The sequence below is a fragment of the Bos indicus x Bos taurus genome, chromosome 24, assembly GCF_003369695.1.
Source record: "Bos indicus x Bos taurus breed Angus x Brahman F1 hybrid chromosome 24, Bos_hybrid_MaternalHap_v2.0, whole genome shotgun sequence".
Lineage (NCBI taxonomy): Eukaryota > Metazoa > Chordata > Mammalia > Artiodactyla > Bovidae > Bos > Bos indicus x Bos taurus.
This window is the reverse complement of record NC_040099.1, coordinates 60,248,817-60,272,545: the sequence shown is the minus strand read 5'-3', so window position 1 is coordinate 60,272,545 and position 23,729 is coordinate 60,248,817. Positions and strand designations below refer to the sequence as shown.

Sequence of the window (23,729 nt, the reverse complement as noted above, 5' to 3'; positions counted from 1 at the left end):
TCCTCCCAGGAGGCCTGGTACTCCTTGTGCTAAGAGAAGAGGTGGTTCCAGCTTGAAATTGAAGTCACTGAGGGCCACTCCAGATGGAGAACACAGAGGTCAGCTCTGATGCTTCAGAGTTCAGAATCGACCAGTAACCCCTAACTGACAGTTTCTTTGTGAAAATAAAACCAAGCCAGTAGAGGACCTTCCATGCGAGCATGAATCAGCCTTGGCTGCGCTCTGCAGCTGGATGTGTGTGGCCTCAGCTGGGAGGAGGCAGGTCCTCCTCTTCCTTGTCCGACGCCTGGCGCAGAGTGCCTGCTTATCTGCACCTCTTGTGGCATAAACGGAGGCTTCCTTCTGTGGTTTATAACCAGGAAATGAAACCCCTGAGTTATTAGCTCTGGGAAGGTTTCAGCACAACGAAGTCTAACCAAGGGGTTCATAGTGATGCTTTGAATTCAGGGACCCTTCCATCTATTTCTTAGGTTGTTTCAGATTTGGGGCTTTGGCTCTATCATATCTGCAAAATCGACCCGACTCGGAATTGTATAAAACAGAATACATTTATTAATTCATTATGTGGCGTTCCTTAGTGCGACTGTCTGCAGATGGCATTCTCTTCCCAGGTATTTCCCAGGTAGCTAAATTCAGGTCGGAACACCACTGGGTGAATATTTAATTAGACTCCAAAGGGAGTTGTGTGTCCCTAAGGGATATTTCTAACAAGCTATGAAAGCTTAACAGAAATACATTTTTTTTTCTCTCTTTAGGGAGAAAGAATATTTCTGTTCAGTGATTGTCTGAGAGAAAAGAGCACAGCAGCTGAAGCCTGATTTGAGGGCTTCCAGCTTTCCTGTTGTATGTGTTTAATTTTTTCAAGGCCCTGTCTTCCCCTGAATTCAGAAAGCCCATACTGCTCACAGAAGTATGAGAGAACGTTATTTTGACTTGGTATGAATTCAAATCTGAGCATTCTCTAAGGCACTCTGCACTTTGAAGCTCACCTCAAGATATGGAGTCTGGTGTCCCGCTTCTTTGAGAAGGAAGCCAAGGGTCTGTGAGTGTGAAGGGCAGGATTTTTCCGTCAGGCCATCCTTGCCCACGCGAGCAGATTCATACCCCCTCTCTAAATGAGATTGTGTGTCTCTACGGGTGCCGGGCTGCCTGTGCGGAGTTACGTAACCGCTGGGTGTGCTTTCTGGAAGAAACACCGACATTGTTCCTCAGCTGTGCTTTTCTAAACTCCGTGAGGACCTTCCCTCGTCTTGCCTCTTGAGTCTCCCACTTCCTTAGTGCATTTCCGTGCCAGGGCGCCTTCCTCTCTCTGCCTAGAAAATGCTTCTCCCGGGCCCCTGCACGGCTCCTGACTTCCTTCAATTCTCCACTCAAAGAGCATCTCCTCACAAAGAGCGTCCCTCACCACCCACCCACCAAGGCGGCTTCCCTGACCGGGGATCCACCCCACCCCCTGCATTGGAAGGCAGAGTCTTAACCACTGGACCACCAGGGGAGTCCCATGTTTAGTGATTTCTTCTCTCTCTCTCTCTCTTGCATGTTAGCTCCCAAGGTGGGAGTGCTTTGGGTTCCCCTCTGAGTCTTAGGTCACAGGGTAGGCTCTCATTAAACATTTATAGAAAGTGGATGAATTAATGAAGGTATTAATCCCAGGTTTGGAGGTTATGTCTCCTGAATTATTTTGTCAACTAGGCCCCGTTCTTCTCTTTGTCATTCCCGTCCTCCCTTCCTTATTATTCTTCTTCCTAAAATAAGCATTTACTGGGGCATTGAAAGCCCACGTTGGAAACGTTCGTTCTGGAATGGTTTTCTATGGACTGATAGTGTCCTGATAGAATCCTCACTGTCTTCTTTCCCAGTTGGTGGTTTTACTTGCCGTGGGTTCCCCACATTTTAGGATCTGCAGCTCTCAGTTTTATGATTACACCACGGCACTTCTGCCTGTCTGGAAGGATGACGATAGTGAAAAGACTGAGTTCCTAAGGATAGCAGTTGTCTGTCTGATTCTCATCTGAGGCCCCCGTGACTGGCACACCAATATTAGTAAATATGTGTCGAATGAGTGGGCATGATTGAACACTAGGACACAGGCCTGGGAGAAATCTAGGGGAGGTGATTTAGGGGTGGACTGCATGGAAAGTAAAGGCCTAGCAACACAGTGTTAAAAATAACATAGATAAGATTGATTTCCTCTCCATAATTCAAGATCCTTTTTCCCCCTTACTGCTCTTATTTAGACAGAAAGGGAAATGAGAACAAATGTACCAAATCATTGTTTCATATCTGATCATTAATTATCATTTATCCAAAACATAAGCGGTGTAATTTAGCTTCAGAATGACTGTCATAATAGCAAATCAGGAAATGTATTTATAATAACTTTACTTCCCCCCCAACTTCATTAATTTAAAAATAACTGATATACATTCATAGGTTAAACCATAAAAAAGATATCCAGGGTAGAACCAACTTCTCTTTCACTCTCATGCTCTAATTCCCACGCTGCAGTCCCTCGATACAACCACGATGCCAAGTTTCTCATGCAGTCCCCTAGTTCACTCCTACACCAAAACACGTTTAGCTAATTCTCATCAAAAAGTACAGGGAGTGCTCTGGTGGGCCAGTGGCTAACAATTCATGCTTCCATTGCAGGAAGCATGGGTTTGATTCCTGGTCAGAAAACTAAGATCCCATAAGTTGTGCAGCATGGCAAAAAATATATAGAAATAAACTAAAATATATATAAATGGCAGCATATCATTCTCATTGTTCTTCATCTTGCTCTTTTTATTTACAATAAAATTTAGAGATTTTGCTGCATACTTTTATTGCATACCTCATTTCTTTAACAGCTTGAAGTTATTCTGTTGTATATTCTGGAAGTTATTCTGCCTCTACGATAGTTTAATCTTTTCTCTGCTGCTGCTGCTGGTGCTGCTAAGTCACTCCAGTCGTGTCCAACTCCTAGCGACCCCCTGGACTGCAGCCCACCAGGCTCCTCCGTCCATGGGATTTTCCAGGCAAGAGTACTGGAGTGGGGTGCCATTGCCTTCTCTCTAGTCATATGTATTTAAGTTGTCTCTAACTATTGCAATTACAAATAATATCATTTTATATATGGGCAAATATAAATGCAGGATAAAGCTCTAGAAGGGAAATGGTTATGTCAAAGAGCATAAGGATCTGTAATTTTGACAGATAATGCCAAATTGCCTTTTGAAAGTCATTTTGTTGCCCCCCTTACCTGTAATTGCTGATGTTCAATGATAATTCACAATATTGGTATACATGCTCTAATTTTATTATGGCTTCTCCAGTAGTGTGTTGTTAAACTTTTTATAACTTGCCACTTTTTTAGGTGAAATGAAAAATCTCACTGCCATTTTAATTTGCGTTTCTATATAGGGGAGGTTGGATATCTCTTCATCAGTTTAAGATTCTTTGCACTTTGGCTGAGAACTGTTTACTCTTATCCTCTCCTTCTTTCTTTACTAGGCTTTTTTCTAGTTACTGTTCATTTGTTAGAGTTTTTATATATTAAAAAAGTTAGTAAAAGTTATTATTGCTGTAGTCGACTAGGGTTAAGGCTGTTGGAAAAAAAATTGTCGAACTATATTTTAAGAATTTAAAAGTCATGTCATTTTGCTGTTTCTAAAATGAAGTATTTCTTTCTTTTTTTTTTTTCTTTAAAAATTATGTATTTATTTTTGGCCACATCTGGCTGGCATGTGGGATCTTAGTTCCCCAGCCAGGGATCGAACTCATGCCCCCTGTTGCGTAAGCAAGGAGTCTTAACCACTGAACTGCCAGGGAGGTCCCTGAAGAAGTATCTGGCAACATGCATATTTCTGAAAATGAAGAGCTATTTAGAAACCCGCAGTAACGTTCAGATTCTCCAGACAGTATTTGATACAGTCAGTGCTAGTGCCCCAATGTGCAATTCACAAATCCTGAGTGATCCAGGAGATCTTAGATTATCTAGTTCTACTCTCCCAGTTTATAGGTAAAAATTAAGGGTAAGAAAATTTGGTCCTTTGGCTGCAACTAACAAGAAGCCTTGAGAAGGCTCAAACTGGCTTCATATAGAAAATGTGCTGTGTTAGCTCAGTTGTGTCTGACTCCTTGCGATCCCATGGGCCCTCCAGACTCCTCTGTCCATGGAGTTCTCAGGCAAGGACACTGGAGAGGGTCCATTTTCTTCTCCAAGAAAATGTATTGCTTCACTTGAAAGGAAGCGCAGAGTCAGTGTTGGCTCTAGGGCTGGCTGATTCAAGACTCCATCAGGGACTCAGGTTATTTCCCACAAAGGGTCACTGCCAGTGCCCACCCAGGGCTAGTCATTCTCCTCCAACAGCAGAGAGAAGGCTCCTCCTGCAAAGCTTCTCAGAAGAATGAGAACAATCCTTACTGAAGGCCCACAACAAATCTCTTCTCATATCTCACTGACCCTTACTAAGTCACATGACCCCACCTGAACACACATTGGCAAGGGGACCGCTCACCCTCAGACCAGTCAGGACCACCCCATGTTACTATCCTTATTTTTTTTAAAGTCAGATCAGCTTCCAGTGAGGTGTGTGGGCTTTTAGGGGAGCTGGGCGCCCAGACAGAATCAGGAGTCCAAGTTGTGCATGCTGGTGGTGCTGGTTTAGTCGCTCAGTCGTGTCCGACTCTTGTGACCCGTGGACTGTAGCCCGCCAAGCTCCGGGCGGGATGCCGTGGGATTTTCCAGGCAAGCACACTGGAGTGGGTTGCCATTTCCTTCTCCAGGGGATCTTCTCAACCCAGGGATTCAACCAGGGCCTCCTGCATTGCAGGCAGATTCTTTTTTTTTTTTTTTCCACTTGTAAAATCATTTTATTGGTATAAATATACATATGAATAAAATACCTCAGCCTGTAATGTAAATGAATATTTGTGAAATGTCTTAAAAAGTAGTATTTTGATTTTTTACAGGTGTCAAAGTATTCTCTCTTAATCACACATTAAAAGCTAATATGCAGGCAGATTCTTTACCGACCAAGCCTCCAGGGAAGCAAGTTGTGCATAATGTAATGTAAATTGGCATTATGAGTGTCTCTTCATTGCTTTAATTTATAGATAGCACTCAAAAATAATAATAAAACTCACTTGAAATCTGAATATTAGTGTTCTGCAGAGAAACAAAAGCAAAAGTGTGTATAAATATGTATACCACACACATACAAGTTGAAGAATTTGGCTCCACTGAGAAGCCTGGCAAGACTGAAATCCCTAGGGCCGACCAGCATGCTGGAAACACAGGCAGAGGTTGGTAACTTTTGTCTTGAGACGGAATTCTTTCAACAATAAACCCCAGTATTTGTTCTTTAGACCATCAACGGACTGGATGAGGCTCACTCACATTATTGAGGGTAATTCCCTTTACTCAAAGTCAATGGGTTGTAATTTTAATTATGTTTACAAAATACCTTCACAGCAGCATCCAGACTAGTGTTTGACCAAACTCTGGGATACCATAGCTTAGCAAAATTGATACATAAAATTAGCTATTACATAATCCTATTCTCCAATCTTGTTCTCCTCAGTGTTTTCAGCTTCAAATCTCCTTGGAGTGAGTGATGTTGGTATGATTTCAGACACCAAGCCTTACAGCAGAGGTGTGGCCAAATACAGAAAGTACACGAATCATTGTTTTTCATCCACACCATCGGTAAATATATCCGCCCAAATAGACGGACACTGCCCAATATTGCAGATGAAAATGCTGTCCCACTTACACACACTCAGATTCAGATTTCTCCTGTAGTGTTCTGCGGTGTGGTGGGGAATGAAGAGGTTTTCCTTCATGTCTACAGTAACGTTAATGAAAGCCATGACCTAGCAAGTGTGCCAAGTATCAGGACCCAGGCTCAGCAAAATAAAGGAAAAACAATTCGGATCGGAAACCTTTACCTCTGTGTTCCGTCCAAGCCAGCCTCCGGCTGATAAAGCCCTCATGTGTAGGTAATGATGTTGGTGATGACGGTCGCGATGGTGATCCACTCCATCGACAGCACCTGTGACTGTATACAGTACTTCGGGGCATGTGGCTAGACAAGCGTTCTGTAGCAAGTTACGGGATTTTAGCTTGGGTGTCTCTCAGATTATTCAAGATATATTTTGGGTGTTACTGTATAGTTATTAGATTGTTTTAAAAAATCTTTTTTAATACTCAGAGACATCTCTTCCTTTCTGAGATAATTTTAGCATGCTGGTAATTCCTGTTTTTACATGCTGTGATAGCTCTTGTTCAGCAAAAGTTTAGGACTTTGCTTCTAGCCAAGGAGTCATTCCAATCCAGGGGCTTAACAGGAAATGATGGAGTGAGTTAGTAGATTCAGGGGTGAAAACAAATAGCAACAAAACCAACAAAAAAGCAGCAGTCTTCCAAAACTCTGCTGGGGAGGCTTGCGTGAAAGGCTCCTGGCTGGCCGTCGGTATTTCATGCGGCCTTATTTTAGAACTTTCTGGCTAATTCTCTGGAGACAAATACTACAGGGTGGTGGTGGGCGGGTATGTTTACTCGAGGGTGTGGGGGAACCAAGGGAGTTTGGGGAGCAGCCAAGTGCTGCAGTTTAGGAATTCTTGCTGTGCAGAGCCAGCCCCAATGGTTTCCTTCCTTCAGGTATTTTAACAATTAGTCCTCAGAACAAAAATAAACGAAAAGCGAATGTTCCCCCGCTCTGGTCGTGTATCAGGCCCGGAAGCCCCTTTCCTCTCCTTTATCGGGCCAGCTCAGCACGCACGGGATGTCTCCCTGCGAAGGGACAAGGTTCTGCTACGGCAGTGCTCCACCAGGGAGTGGACCCTGGCCCGCTGCAGCGAAAGCCCGGAGCCCTGACCGCTGGACCGCCCTATCACCCCGTTATAAGCCTGGAAATGGGAGAGATTTCCCATTTAGCACCAGAGACACTGATTCCACCTCCGGATGAAACTGATCCCCTGTTCTTTCATAGACAATCTTCCGAAAACATTTCCTGAGATTTTTCTAGGGATTATTGCCCTGTTAGCATACGCTGTGGATGGGAGACACTGTTTTCCGACATCTCGATTTCCAAGAGATAAAATGCTGGAGGCCGGGCGTGCTGCGACCCCGCCTTCCGGGCCCCGCTGCTGCGCAGGGCTTCGCGGCTGCCGCTGGGAGGCGGGCGGCGGGGCCGCGGCCAAGGGACCAGCGGAGGCGGGAAGCGCCCCCCGGTGGCCGAAAGCAAGACTGCGCGCAGAGAGGCGCGCCCAGGAAAGCGTTCTCTCTCCAAATTCCCTTTCCTGCAGATGTAAACGGGGTGAACCCAAGCTTCCGCCTCTGCTGCCCGCTCGCCTTGACTCGCTGTTTCTCAGAGGGAAGATGATGGGCGCTGAGGCGGGAACGTAAAAGCTAAGGGTCTTTCCTGTTTCAGCTTTTGTCCACTGGCCCGTCTGCCCACTCTGCATTCTCCCAGCCCACTGGCTGGCTCAAACCTTCTCTGGAGACCACCCCTCCTTGTCTGTTCTCAGTCTTATTTCATTTGCGTCTCAGGGAGTAAGCGGTTCGCTTGTTCGCCTCCTCCGCCAGCCTGGATTTCCTAGAGGACACAGGTCACGCCCCGGGTGTACCTGCGTGGGGCACGGCACGTTCGCGGCAGGATGTGCAGAAAGCAGGCTCGCAGCACGTTGAAAAGGCAGAAAGGCCTTTCGTCGTCATCTGGGAAGAGCCCTGGATCGTCGTCTGACTGCCAGCTGGGATGTCACGGCGAGCCAAGAGCACAGGCTGATTTTAAATGCTGGTTCTACCAGCTCCCTCGCTGGACTAGAGACTTGACACGATGGTTTCACACCTGCTCGCGTGGTTTCATGTGAGACATTCCTTTTGTCTTTGAAATAGCTGAGTGAATTAGATGGGCTAGCTCCTTACTTTTAAATAAGAAGAATGTTCCCGAAGTGCGGGCGACTTGCCCCAGGTTCCTGGACCGTGCGTCCCCGCTCAGATTCGCTCCTCCTGCCCCTTTGTCCAGAGCCCACTCTTTCATCAGCCCCCTTTCAGGGCTCCCGCTATCTGGGTAGGTAAATGAGCCCCACGTTCTTGCCCGAGGTCCTCAGTGATCTGGCGTAGCTACCTTTCCCCATCAATTTCCGTCCCATCTGCAGCTGGCTGGTGACCCACTGAGCATATGACATCGGGCAAGTCATTAACCTGTATCTACATCTCAGCTCCTTCATCCTGAAAATGACGATGACAATAGATGCCAACCACCTCGGTTGGTGTGGAGATTAATCAGACCGTGCAGGGAGGTGCCCTGAGCTCCTGGGATGAAACGCTTAGCAGAGGCACAGAGTCTACTGATAATTTCTTAACAGTTTCAAAGGAGCCTCTGGGAAGGCTGGCTCTTGCTTCTAAATTTAGGAAGCCTACCTATGCGGGCTGGATGCTTTTCTCTCTGCGGGTTGGCCCGGCAGTCTCCTGCTTCTGCTTCTCTTCAGGGCTCAGCTCTGCTCTGATCCAGCCGCTCTTGGTCTGCCCTCGGACCTCATCAGCAACAGAACTTAAGCCCTTAAGGCACTGCCCCGTCTGCCATGCCCATAGGAAGGAGCCTGCGCATCAGATGGGCCTCTATGAACTGTAGGGAATCTGGACACGGTGCTTCGTCTAAGGGAAGGCATGTAGTCTGAGGGAAGGAAGACTGGAAGAAGTCCGCGGGGCCCTCCCAGGAAAGAGTTTTCCTCCCTGCTAAGAGGAAGGTCTGGAAGGGAACCTGTCCTAGCCTGGCCTCCGTGCCCCGCCCTTGAAGGAGAGCCAGGTTTGCTCGTCGGAGCCACTGCTGCCATCTCGCCACCTGAGAATTGCAGCGATGCTGGCCTTGGCACCACTGAGTCCCTGAGGCAACGCGGGACTTCTTGCTTGTGAGAAAAAGAAATCTTCCCTTAGGCCACCGTATTAAGCGGCCTGCTATTACACTGAGGGACTCCTCGTGGACACGTGGCCGCGTCCACCATGATGCGGGCCAGGCCCAGTGCTATTCGTGGCTCTCTGAAACGTTACGGTGGAGGCTTTGGAACGCTGGGTTTTACGTGATAATCTTTGGTTTTGCCCGCTTTCTACCCGGCCTTGACTCCCTTCTGACCGTTCTCTCCCCAGCTCCTTACCAAGTGCTCTATCCTGAATGTGGGAGTAAAATCAGGGCGAGAGCCAGCTTCCAGAGTGAGGAGGTGGGCTTTGTCCCTGCCTCAGCTCTTTCTCAGACAGGTATTCAGAGCCCCCCACACCCCCTACGCTGCTTGTGCTCGACTAGACGCCTCTGGGCCAGACCTCCCCTCCCTCGTGCGGACCCCTCTATTTCACGTCCTCGGTCTTCAGGGTCACAACTGGGGGAGACGCAGAGTGTCACCTTCACAGGTGGCCCACACGTCACAGAGCAGAGACGGTTCCAGGCAGAACTGACCCCGCTGCCCTGTTTGCTCTGTCCTCTCTTCATGAAGCTTCTCAAACATCTAGGGCTCTCTTGCTGTTCAGTGGGGTACTGCTCTCCCTTCTAAGGGCTTGGTTGTCTTATTGTTTCTGCAGTGGGGACCACAATGTTGTGTCTGATCAGAGATCGAGGGGTCTTGCTGCTGCTCTCCTTGGATTCTCCCTGCTCCATATTCTGAACTTACATGACCCAGGCACCATCAGAGCCCTTTCTTCCTGGCTGTACAAAAATTTCCATCACTTCTGTGCCCTGATCAATGCTGCTATGGGAAACAAATCTTCATAATCCTTCAGGTTATTTGCATTTTTAGAAGGGACCTGTAGGGGAAATGCTGAGACGTTTAGAGACCATTTCTGGAACCCAGTGTGGACCGTCAACTTTCTACCTTTGTAACCTGTTCCAGGGACAGGAATGACCACAGGGTACTTTTCAGTTGATTTCACTGGTTTCAGGTTTACTGTGGATTGCGGTGTGCAGAATTAGCTAAAACTTTCAGCATTCAGTGGTTAGTGTTGGAAATAATAGACGGAATGCTAGTCTCAGAAAGCCACAGAACTTTGAAACCAAATACAGCCTTCCTTGGAGAAGGGAATGGCAACCCACTCCAGCAGAGTCCATGGGGTCACAAAGAGTTGGACTCACAATGCACGCACACACACACACACACACACACACTTCCCAGCCATCTCTAGGGAAGGGGCCATTACTGAAACCTGTAGGAAGCTAACAGATACTTTCAGACACTTAAAGAAGGGATAAAGCAGCTGAGCTAATTAAAACATCCTCCAAACACTGCAAACTGGGAAAATGAATGCTGAAAGATTAATTTGTTTGCCTGTAAGGGGTTTGATTTCAAATGATAAAGCTGACTGGTGAAACTCTCAGGCCTTTTGGGAGAAGACCTTCAACTGGTTTTCTCTGTGTGTGAGACAGAAATCTGTGTTTTGGTTGCATCTTAATACAGTGAAACTTAGTCCTCATGAGATTGAAACGTGCTCATTCTTAGGTAAATAGGATTCTTTCCCAGCCAAAATGAGTAAATTGGCTATGTTGTATGCCTGGAAAGAAAATTGAGTTTGTGTCAGTTCAGTTCAGTTCAGTTGCTCAGTCGTGTCCGACTTTGCAACCCCATGAACTGCAGCACACCAGGCCTCCCTGTCCATCACCAACTCCCAGAGTCCACCCAAACCCATGTCCATCGAGTCGGTGATGTCATCCAACCATCTCGTCCTCTGTCGTCCCCTTCTCCTCCTGCCCTCAATCTTTCCCAGCATCAGGGTCTCTTCCAATGAGTCAGCTGTTCGCATCAGGTGGCCAAAGTGTTGGAGTTTCAGCTTCAACATCAGTCCTTCCAATGAACACCTAGGACCGATCTCCTTTAGGATGGACTGGTTGGATCTCCTTGCAGTCCAAGGGACACTCAAGAGTCTTCTCTAACACCACAGTTCAAAAGCATCAATATGTGTGAAAGCCAGCAGACACCTTACCTGGGAGCCAACTCATGAAAAACGAATGAATAAACAGAAATCCTGTCGAGGGATGTGGCATGTGTCTGCGGTCACTGACGCGGCCGTGCGCACATGGAGTCTCACGCATGCAGATTAACTTTTAATTCTGCCTCTTAAGTCTTAGGTTTCTTGTTTTGTCCTCATTGATTGCTGATGGTTAGTTACTTCAAATACCCAAGTCTGGGTGTAGTCACTCACTGACTGTCCTGTGGTTGCTCAGATGTCATCGATGATGGCAGTGGCATTGAGGAACCGTGACATCGTTGGTGCCGACGTATGGACGCACTTGGAGGTGACTGAAGTGTCTATCAACAGGTGATGGATAGAGAAGGTGTGCAATACGTATATATGTTAGACTGATAGAGTGCCTGAAGAACTACGGATGGAGGTTCATGACATTACGGAGGCAGTGATCAAGGCCATCCCCAAGAAGAAGATATGCAAAAAGCCAAAATGGTTATCTGAGGAGGCTTTACAGACAGCTATGAAAAGAAGAGAAGTAAAAGGCAAAGGAGAAAAAGAAAGATACACCCATTTAAATGCAGAGTTCCAAAGAATAGCAAGAAGAGATAAGAAAGCCTTCCTCAGTGATCAGTGCAAAGAAATGGAGGAAAACAATAGAATGGGAAAGACTAGAGGTCTCTTCAAGAAAATTAGAGATACCAAGGTAAATTTTCTTGCAAAGATGCGCACAGTAAAGGACAGAAATGGTAGGGACCTAACAGAAGCAGAAGATATTAAGAAGAGGTGGCAAGAATACACAGAATAACTATACAAAAAAGATCTTCATGACCCAGATAATCATGATGGTGTGATCACTGACCTAGAGCCAGACATCCTGGAATGTGAAGTCCAGTGGGCCTTAGGAAGCATCACTATGAACACAGCTAGTGGATTTGATGGAATTCCAGTAGAGCTCTTTCAAATCCTAAAAGATAATGCTATGAAAGTGCTGGACTCAATATACCAGCAAATTTGGAAAACTCAGCAGTGGCCACAGGACTGGAAAAGGTCGGTTTTCATTCCAATCCCAAAGAAAGACGATACCAAAGAATGCTCAAACTACCACACAATTGCACTCATCTCACACGCTAGCAAAGTAAGGCTTAAAATTTTCCAAATCAGGCTTCAACAGTATGTGAACCATGAACTTCCAGATGTTCAAGTTGGATTTAGAAAAGGCAGAAGAATCAGAGAACAAATTGCCAACATCCACTGGATCATCGAAAAAACGAGAGAGTTCCAGAAAAATATCTACTTCTGCTTTGTTGACTATGCCAAAGCCTTTGACTGTGTGGATCACAACCAACTGTGGAAAATTCTGAAAGAGATGGGGATACCAGACCACCTGACCTGCCTCTTGAGAAATCTGTATGCAGGTCAGGAAGCAACGGGTAGAACCAGACAGAGAACAACAGACTGGTTCCAAATTGGGAAATGAGTACGTCAAGGCTGTATATTGTCACTCTGCTTATTTGACTTATATGTAGAGTACATTATGGGAAATGCTGGGCTGGATGAAGCACAAGCTGGAATCAAGATTTCCAGGAGAAATATCAATAACCTCAGATATGCAGATGACACCACACTTACGGGAGAAAGAGAAGAAGAACTTCTTCTTGATGAAGCTTCAGAGAGCTCCAAAGAGCCTCTTGATGAAAGTGAAAGAAGAGAGTGAAAAAGTTGGCTTAAAACTCAACATTCAGAAAACTAAGATCATGGCATCTGGTCCCATCACTTCATGGCAAATAAGATGGGGAAACAGTGGAAACAGTGACAGACTTTATTATTTTGGGCTCCAAAATCACTGCAGATGGTGACTGCAGCCATGAAATTAACAGATGCTTGCTTCCTGGAAGAAAAGTTATGACCAACCTAGACAGCTTATTAAAAAGCAGAGACATTACTTTGCTAACAAAGGTCCTTCCAGTCAAAGCTATGGTTTTTCTGGTCGTAATGTATGGATGTGAGAGTTGGATAATAAAGAAAGCTGAGCACCAAAGAATTGATGCTTTTGAACTGTGGTGTTGGAGGAGACTCTTGAGAGTCCCTTGGATTGCAAAGAGATCCAACCAGTCCATCCTAAAGGAAATCAGTCTTGAATATTCATTGAAAGGACTGATGCTGAAGCTGAAACTCCAATACTTTGGCCAACTGATGGGAAGAAATGACTCATTTGAAAAGACCCTGATGCTGGGAAAGATTGAAGGTGGGAGAAGGGGATGGCAGAGGATGAAATGGTTGCATGGCATCACCGGCTCGATGGACATGAGTTTGAGTAAATTCCAGGAGTTGGTGATGGACAGGGAGGCCTGGCATACTGCATTCCTTGGGGTTGCAGAGTCGAACACGACTGAGCGACTAAACTGAACTGATACATACACACACACGCAGATGTGTATATAGACACACAGTGGAATTTACTCAGCCATAAAAATGAATAATGAAATTTTGCCATTTGAAAAAACCTGAATCGGCCTGGAGGGTATTACGCTTAGGTGAAGTAAATCAGAGGACAAATACTGTATGTTTTCACTTACATGTGGAATCTAAAAAATAAATAAATGAATGAATATAACAAAAGGAAAAGAGAGGGAGAAATGAACAAGACGTGGCTTCTGATCCTGCTGGGGTTTATCTGGCTAAAGCAGAGTTTAGGCCCTGTACCTATTCTATTCCACTCAAAAGAGGCTTGGAAAACGAGGCCTAAAAACGCAGGAACGTGCAGGCCATTGTGTAAAGACTCATCATAAAAATGCCAGGCAGGTTGAGGAGTGGTAGAAAGTATAGCTAAAAGTCACTGTATTCATTTCCTAATGTTGCCGTCACAAAGTACCAAAAGCTGGGTGGTGGAAAACATCAGGCTCTCCATCTTTTGTAGCTCTGGAGGCCAGAAGTCCCAAATCACGGCGTCAGCAGGAGGCTCGTTCTTGGGGTCTGGAGGCTGTACCCGCTCCTGTTCCTCTCCCAGCTCCCAGGGGTTGCCTACATCCCTTGGCATGCCCGGGCCTGCAGCCGCATGACTCTAATCTCTGCCTCCGCGGGCACACGTCTACGCTCCCTCTGTGTGTGTCCATCTCTGGGCACAGTGCTATTTTAGTCTTTAATCTCAACAATGTGTGCTGTTAATTTTGAGGAGAAATGGAAAAAGATGAACTGGTCAACGAGATCCATTCTTACTCATGGGAAAAAAACAACTGGGGCGCGTGAATTTTGGATGAAGCGTCAGGAGTCATCATGAAGGTCAGCCATACCAGTGGGTTAGCTCCTGTTCCTATGGGAAGCTAGCAGTTTTTGTCATTCTTGTATTACTGTGGGCAAAATTATAGGGCTTCCGTGGAGACTCAGTGGTAAAGAGTCTGCCTGCAATGCAGCAGTCACAGGTTCCATCCATGGGTCAGGAAGGCCCCCTGGTGGAGGAATGGCAACCCACTCCAGTGTTCTTGCCTGGGAGATCCCACGGACAGAGGAGCCTGGTGGCCTACAGTCCCTGGGGTCACAGAGAGTCCGACACGACTTAGCGACTAAACAATAAGTAACTCCAAAATCTCAGCGACTCGACGCTGTGAAATTCGGTGTCTGTCCTGTGACAGCCCTCACTTCATCTCAGCTACGGGCCAGTGGGAGGACATGACTTAATATGGTCACTCAGACCGAGGCAGACAGAGGCGCCATTGCAGCAGAGAGTTTAGAGGTAACTGCAGCAGGAGAATGGGGAACCACCAAAACCTGGGCTGTCGGACTCCCGTTCATGTTTCCTTAGCTCAGTGCAGTCACCTGGCCAGAAAGAACCGGAACCTGGGGGAGAAGTTCAGGCCCGGGTACCTGGATGGAGGGTAATTGGAATATTTGTCATCTGCCCCAATGTCGACCACACTGAGGTGTGGATTTCTTCAGCCTCAGTTACTACCCACTGGTATTACTGTCCTTCTCAGTTTGGGAGAGGGAGAGTTCTCTGCAGGGTGGAACTTTGGCCAAACCACTGAATACAATGCTGAGCAAATTGTCAGAACATGACTATTTGTAATTGATTATTCTATAATTTTCTATAATATGTATTTTTTATTCTATAATATAATCTATATATATGACCTATATATTATAGGATAATGCTGTTTATAGACAGACTTAGAACAGAAAGATAAAGGATGTGTGGTCATCCTTTGAAGAGTCTTACGATCAGTATTCAATAATTTAGACTCCCAAGTGTGCTAGTTAATAGAGTTTATAAAAATCATCTGTTTACATAAGCTTGCTATTTATCTAGTTTATCTATCTAGGCTTTATTAGAAAACTTGGCCAAGGGTGGCCAAGTAACACAATTAACATGAACGTCATTTAGATGATCACATTTCTCCCATGTTGGCATTTTTGAGTCTAGTTCTAACTTTGGCTAGAGAGACCCTATAGAAGAGACTTCTGTCTATGCTATAAATTCCTATTTCTGCAGCTTCTGATGTCTTTTTGCTTTTTTTTCTTTGAGGTAAAACAGGAGGGTTCCACCATTTCCCTTTCCTTCAGAGGAAGGGGTTTGGTTGGGAGGGAAACAAATCAATTAGGATGATGCTAAAGCTTGATCCCTAATCAAGTTATATTTTAATGGAGCCTCAGGGTTTACCGATGAACTCAAACAGTGAGGATGGCATTGAAATGGAAAAGAGGAAAAACAGGCTCTAGCCTTCCATTTCAATGAGTCAAAAAATGGTGCCTTTTTTACTCAAAATAAAAAGATTGCACTGGAGCAATTTCCACTCTTGCTCTCCTATCCCTGCGACAAGGACTGGTCTGAGTCATGAGCAGCCCACCTTCACAGTGGGGAGCTAAGCTGCGGAGAGGCTCTGGCTAATCACATATGGAATAATGAGAAACAGGAGCGGGAGCTGACCTCCCAAGTTGGACATATTATTATTCACTTCACCTGCTCACTGGCACAGTGGGTGCCGTCACAGAGGCGGTGACTAAAAACCCTGATCAAGACGTCTCTGCCAAGTCCCATAAATAATGTTTGCCCATCGGGCCTGAGGTGTCAGGGCATATGCTTAGATCCAGGTGGGAGTGTGGGTGGGGTAAGTGGCTTGGAGTTTACAGAGAATCTGTGCCCGCTTTGTAGGGAAGGGACACACTGTAAGCATGGCAGGGTCCGTGTCCTCCGGAAACAGCCTCCTGCTCCTTTGAGAGGAGTTAACTGAGCTGTGCAAGATCTCTGATAATGAAGTCCTAGCCAGGGACATTCATTTACAAAAATCTTCATATCATAGTGAAATATACGTACTATTGGTGCTTCCCAGGTGGCTCAGTGGTAAGGAATCCGCCTGCCAAGCGGGAGACTTGGGTTCGATCTCTAGGTTGGAAAGATCCCCTGGAGGAGGAAATGGAAACCCACTCCAGTATTCTTGCCTGGGAAACCCCATGGACAGAGCAGCCTGGCAGGCTACAGTCTATAGGGTCGCAACAGTCAGACACAACTCACTGACTTAACAGCACTCAGACTTCCAGGAAAGAACGTAGGACTGAATGTAAAAGCAGGACGACTCCGTTTCTCAGGTGGCTCGTCAGCTGTCCTCAGCTGGTTTTACTGCCCACCTGAAGGCCAGCCTTCAGTTCTCCAGGGCTTCAGGTAGACGGGATATGAACAATCAACGGTGAAGGACACGTGGTGTGCAGAGCTCCTCACATGTCACAGCTCCCAAGGGGGCCAATGGCATCAACCTGTGGGGCAAAAGTTTTACACATGGCTCTGTGTCCTTTTCTGGCTTTAGATCTCTGCTTTGCTTACGATTTCAATGTGATAATTTGCAAGAAAGCACCAGGCACTGTGCCTGCATACAGTAGGTGCTCGATAATTGGCCGTTTCCTTCCCCCCGCTTTGCTTTGGCCCAGAAGCACTGGCGTCCCTGGGAGCGTGCTGACGAGGCCCTGCGTCTTGGGTGTAATTAATATTCGCCCTCAGGTAATGCCCTGCACTTAAGAATCTCATCTCACACCAACCATCATATAGTCCAATAACTGAAGTCCCAAAGTCATGGGCAAATGTAAAAATTTGAGGCTGATGAGGCCAGTCCTGGAGGTAGGCCCTGGGCCAGACAGACACTGCCCCCCAGGAGGCTAGTGAAGACTGGCGCTTAGGATGAGGAATGTCACCGCATATGGGCCTGGCGGGGAGCCTCAGAGGACTGCGTCCGTTTCCTGGGGCAGCAGGGGGGTGTCAAGCACAGGAGACAGAAGGGCACCACGCAGCCTGCTCTTTGAAGGTTAATTCTCTCACTGTGCAGTGCAGCTCTTCACCTGTGGCCACGCCAAGGGGGCTTTGCTGGCACGGTCCGTGTGCTCCACATTGCAGCCGTGTGTGGGGCACCTCTTTGGATGCTGGCTTTTGGCCCACGCTGCCCGAGGGCCAATGGGCACTAAGTGCCGTTGTCAGCAGCCCCAGCCTCTCCCCTTTGTCTGTAATCTCTGCACCGCCCACATGCATGGGGTCAACTGAATGGAGGAGGCTCTTCTCAACCATCTGGTGGTTCCTCCCCCCATGCCTGGAACCCTGAGCACTGCCCGAAGGCCGCCAAGTCAGCGGGGGCGCCTGCTGCCGCCTGCGACCTGCCAGACAGCGGGGCGTCTCCAGAGCCTGCTCCACATGCTCGAGCCATGTGCAGAGGCTGAGTGGATATGAAAAACAAATCCCACAAAATGAGCACACTAATTCGTTAATTAATACATTACCTGTGTGTGGATGTGTTTCCAGCCAAAGTGACAGGGACATGTAAAGGGGTCCAGCGGTTAAGACTGTGCCTCCAAGGCAGGGGGCATGAGTTCTACTCCTGGTCAAGGAACTAAGATGCCGTATGCTGCACCACGGCCGAAAAATAAGTAAAATAAGGTAATTTAAAAATGTATTTATATAAGGTCTGTATTGGTTTCCTAGGGCAGCCAAAACAAATGATCACAAATTGGGTGGTTTAAAACAACAGAAATGTATTCTTCCATGGCTCTGGAGGCTACAAGTCTGAAATGAGGGTGTGGGCTGGCTTGGTTCCCTCTGGAGGGAGATTTGTCCCGTGCCTCTCTCCTAACTTTTGTTGGTCACTGGCAATGCTTAACACTCTGTGGCTTGTAGATGCATCTCTTACATCGTCTGTCTCTACCATCACAGGGTAGATGATGTGCTGTTTTCCTCTCTGTGCTGTTTCTGCGTCCAGATTTCTCTCTTCTTATAAAGACACCGACCCTTGGACGAGGATTCACCCTAATCCAGTGTGACCTCATCTCCACTTGATATCTGTAAACAAAGACTCTATTTCCAAAATAGGCCACGTTCACAGGGACTGGGGGTTAGGACCTGAACATCTCTGTGGCAGACACAATTCAACTCACAACAAAGACGATGCAGTGGGGCTTCCCTGGTGGTCCAGCGGTGAGACTCTGCCTTGCAATGCAGAGGACACAGATGTGATACGTGGTTGGAGAACTGCGATCCCACATGCCCTGGAGCAGCTAAGCCCACGCAGTGCAACTCCTGAGCCCTCCAGTCACAGTGAAGATCTCCCGTGGTGCAACAAAGACCCTGAACGCTGCAGCTAAGCCCCGACACAGCCAGATAAACAAACAAAAAGATGATGTAGTAAAAAATGGATAGCCTTTTCAATAAATGGTACTAGAACAACTGGATATCCACATGCCGAAAAAGAAAAAAAGAGAGTGTCAATTCATATCTAGGATCTACAAAGATAAAAACCAGATGAATTATAGACCTAGTATAAAACCTAAAACCACAAAATTTCCATAAAAAAAATTAGAGAAAATATCTGTGACCTTGGGAAGACAAAAGATTTTTTTAGAAATGAAACCAAAAGCACAATCTGTAAGAGAATGAATTGATGAATTGGATTTCATGGGGAAAAGGGAAAAAAAAAAAAAAAAAACTCCTACCCTTCAGAAGGCATTATTAAGGGAATAAAAAGACAGGTCACAGACTGGGAGAAAAATCTTTGCAAAGTGTGTATCTGATAAAGGACTCATATCCAGAAAATAAAAAGAAATCTCAAGTCAACAACATGGGGACAAATAACTCAGTTAAAACGGGGAAAATACCTCTGGGTACTCCACCAAAGAACACACTGCTGCTGCTAAGTCACTTCAGTCGTGTCCGACTCTGTGTGACCCCATAGATGGCAGCCCACCAGGCTCCCCTGTCCCTGGGGTTCTCCAGGCAAGAACACTGGAGTGGGTTGCCATTTCCTTCTCCAATGCAGGAAAGTGAAAAGTGAAAGTGAAGTCGCTCAGTCATGTCCGACTCTTAGCGACCCCATGGACCGCAGCCTACCAGGCTCCTCCATCCATGGGATTTTCCAGGCAAGAGTACTGGAGTGGGGTGCCATTGCCTTCTCCACCAAAGAAGACAAGTGGATAGCAAATAAGCACATGAAAAGATGCTCAACATTATTAGTCATTAGGGTATTGCAAACTAAAACCACAGTGAGATACTATTACACAACCTTCCTATTATAATGACTAAAATGAGAAACTGACCACACCAAGTGCTGATGAAGATGAGGTGGAAATGGAGCCCTCACACACTGCTGGTGGGAATGGGGAATGGTAAAAAGACTTTGGAAAATAGTTCAGCAGTTTAGAAAAAGCAAAACTAGAATTGAAGACATAATTCTTATCGTACGATTCCAGCCATTCCACTCCTAATCATTCACTCAAGAGAAAACAAAAGTAAATGTCTATACAAAGATTCACATGCAAATGTTCTTAGCAGCTTTTAACTTGTAACAAGCAAAAACTGCAAATAATCAAAATGTCCATCAATGTATGAATCGTTATGGACTAAATTGTGTTCCCCTCCATGGGGGCTTCCCTGGTGGCTCAGACGGTAAAGAATCTGCCTGCAATGTGGGAGACCCGGGTTGGGAAGACCCCCTGGAGAAGGGAATGGCAACCCACTCCAGTATCCTTGCCTAGAGAATTCCATGGACAGAGGAGCCTGGTGGGCTACAGTTCATGGGGTCACAGAGTTGGGACACGACGGAGTGGCTAACACTTTCACCTTCTGTGCCCCAAATTCATACATTGAGGCCCTAAACTCTAATGTGACTGTATGTGGAGGAAGTAAGTAAATAAGGTTAAATGAGGATACATGGCTGGGGCCCTAACCTGATAGGATTAGTGCACTAATAGGAAGAGACACCAGAGGCACTTGCCCCTGCCACCACGTGAGCGCCCAACTGGAAGGTGGGCATTTGAGAGCCAGGCAGAGTCCTCACTGGAATCTGACCATGCTGGCACCTTGGTTTTGGACAAGCTTCCAGAAGTAACATTTCTGGAATGTTATTATTAAACACTATAATGTTTAACATTATTAAACATTATAATGTTTAATAATAACACATTATAATGTTTAATAATAACATTATTAAACATTAAGCCACCCAACTTATGGCCTTGTATTTTGGCAGCATGAGGAGACTAACACATGAATGAACAAATCGTGTTGAATCTACACAATGGTATACTGCTTGTCATCAAAAAGCAATGAACTATTGTTGCACACAGTAACATAAATGAACCTCACAATAATACTACTGAGTGAAAGAAGCCTGACCCCCTGCCGCCATCATCTACACAAAAAAAGGAGCACACACTGTATGATTCCATTTATATAAAACTTTAGAAAATATAAACAAATCCATGGTGATAGAAAGCATATCAGTGTTGGCTTGCGTTTGGGGAGGGCTGGGTGGCAGGGATGGGAAAGAGGCATTACAATTGGGTATGAGGAATCTTTTGAGGGTAACATATACTTACTATCTTGATCAAGGTGATGGCTTCATGGGTATGTACATATGTTAAAACTTGTTAAATTGTATACTTTACCAGTAGTTGACTGTATATTAATTATACCTCAGTAAAAATATACTGTATGCCTGCTATATATTGGATATTTTGCTAAGCATTTTCATGAAATACTTATTTCTGACAGTATTGTATGGTAGGGATAAAACTGGACTTTGGAGAATGTTATACCTATATAACAAAAATGTTTTTTTATAGAGAGGAGAGGGATGGAAGAGAGAAAAGAAATGGTGAATGAAATCCAAAGTGATTCTTGGAATAGAGGAAAGAGGCAAAGTGGAAGAAAGGCTAAGACAATATGACTGACTGCATTTTCCAGTTAAGGGCACATTACTTTTTCTTACAATGTATCTTGATACTTTTTCCATTGAGGGGTGGAGTCTATGTTCCCTCTTCTCCATTATGGAGAGGCTTGTGGCCACTCTAGAAGCGGTGTTACGTGACTTCTGAAATTATACAAGGGGATTCAGCTTCTGCCTAGTTTTCTTGTGATGCTCACTCTTGGAACCTGCCCCATGATGGAGGATGCCCAAGCAGCTCGAAGAAGTCTTGCTGACAGCTCCATCTGAAGTCGTCACTGACAGCCACTCCAACCACCAGACATGGAGGGCAGTGAGTGTTTGGATGAGTGGAGTCCTAGCTATGGAGTCGCCTCAGCTAAGGTCCTGATGTGGAGAAGAGGTGTCACTAACATATCCTTCCAGAATTCCCAACTGACCCACAGAATCTGCGAGCACAGTAATTGCTGCTTTATACCACTCAGTGTCTTTTCATGCAGCGATGGTAGCACAACAGTTGGCATGAAGAAAGAGAAGTGGAAATAATGAAAGCTAGTATCCAATCCTCCTGAGAAGTAAGATAAGACTCGGAGGTAGTTTCACTAGCTTTTGAAAGTGGGTCCTTTCAGTAAAGTGCCCTAAAGTTTTTTGGGATGTAAAGTAGCCCTTATCATCATAGGTACCAGGAAGGTGACCACAGCAATTAAAAGCCTGGAGTGTAAGGAACAGCCTCATCATCAGTTATCTGGCAGTCCTTACGAATAGAGAGTATGGACCAAACTCATGGGGTAGGATTTGCAAGCTTCCTTTCCCAGGAGGAAAGATTTAAGAAAAATTGTGGTTTTGGTTGATGTGGTACTATAAATTAGTACTTACAATTTTTGCACAACAGGCACAAGAGACAGATACATCTCATTAGTAGATCATTTTACAAAGATTTCTTGATTTAATTTTGTCTACTCCCTGTACCAGAACATTGACCCTTAGGGTCAAGCAGAAGTCTCCCAAATTGAGGTATTTACACATAAAAGTATCTTGAGAGTTCTTTAATTGTTATGAAGATGACAAATGGATTTGAGAATGAGTCCATCTGCAAAAAGAACTACTTGTAAAGTGTATCCAAGGCTCATGTAGTTCAGGCACTAGAAAGGATGTGAGGCATGATAACCTCCTGTGGTCAGACAGCTGTTCTCAGTTTTTAAAACACTCGTGAGATGGTCAAAAAATTACCCTCAGGGCTAGCAATAGAAAATAATGTTATGGGGGTTAATTTGCCCATATTCACGTAACTGGTATGTTGCAAAGCCTCGTTTGGACTCAAGCTCTTGCTTTTTCTTTGCTAAGTTTATTTATTTTTACATCACACTTTACCCTCAGACAGGATGTATAAGACCTGCCTTTCATGCAGGAAAGGGCCAATATGCTGAACGCTGGCATGAGAATTTGCCTTAGTGGTGGTGTGCGGGCGCTGAGGCAGGTCCAACTCTTTGTGGCCCTGTGGACTGTAGCATCTCAGGATCCTCTGTCCGCCACCAGCCCCCAGAGTTTGCTCAGACTCATGTCTACTGAGTCGGTGATGCTAACACTGTCTCAGTGCACCACATAGCAAAGAACGAAGCACAGCCAGGACAACATGACTCTACTGATGGTGTGGGCCCCAGTACAAGTGGACTGACAAGCCAATCTTCATCATATATTTGAGAAAGAGAAACCATACCCCAGATGCTCTCAAAGTGGGGTCCCTGCCTGGACCAGCAGCACCAGTGTGACTTGAGGAGCTTATGACAAATGCAAATCGTGGGACTTCCCTGGCGGTCCAGTGGTTAAGACTCAGTGCTTCTATTGCAGGGGACACCGGTTCAACCCCTGGTAGGGGAACTAAGATCCTGCATGCCATGTGGCCACAAACAGATAGCTTAAAAAACGCAGATTTCCCCAGATCTACTGAATGAGAAACTCTGTGGGCAAAGACCCAACAAGCTACAGTGTAACAACTGATTATGTTCCAAATGACCCTGACACACGTCAAAAGTTGAGAATGTAGACCTAAGACACTCAGAAAACTATTTTCATTCACAATTTGTTCCCAGTGGTGAGGATAATTGTGTAAAATATCCTTGAATGACAGGATGTCAAAGAAAGAGATCCCTTTCATCATGTACCCATTAAGCACTTACTATGTACCCCTTGTTAGGAAACATATATAAATACGGCTGCAGCCTTCTTTGAGCCCATCCAGTATTGACAAGATGCACATATTTGTTATGTATTTTTGGTAGCTATTTGATTTGCCAACAAAACAGATGAAAATAGCATGTCTGGTGGCTACCTGCAACACCCTCTCAGGAGATGAAAAAATACGGGCTAAACTCAGTACTGTGCTGTTGCTGTTATCAAACCATCCTTTGGTCTTTTAAGAGATGGGGAAATGACAATTCATGAAAATCTTAACAGGGTCACAGTTTAAAGCATACATTCATTTGATCAATGACCAAAACAACACACAGCCTCATACTTCGGTGCTTTGGCCTTTGCCTTATGAATCAGCTCCAGCTGCAAGAACCTCAGACTAGGTCAGGATCACAAAACCATCTCTTACCTGCTCAGCAATTAAATGTGCAACAGAC

At 45.7% G+C, this 23,729-nt stretch overlaps 1 long non-coding RNA gene across 1 annotated transcript; it reads right to left on the bottom strand.

The window, feature by feature from the left end:
• Positions 1-17,849: 17,849 nt before the first annotated feature.
• On the bottom strand, positions 17,850-19,150 carry LOC113882970. The gene is made up of 2 exons (XR_003508509.1): positions 18,341-19,150; positions 17,850-18,260 (listed from the first exon to the last, which is right to left on the bottom strand). It is a non-coding gene; the product is annotated as an uncharacterized LOC113882970 (long non-coding RNA).
• Between the last annotated feature and the right edge of the window lie 4,579 nt (positions 19,151-23,729).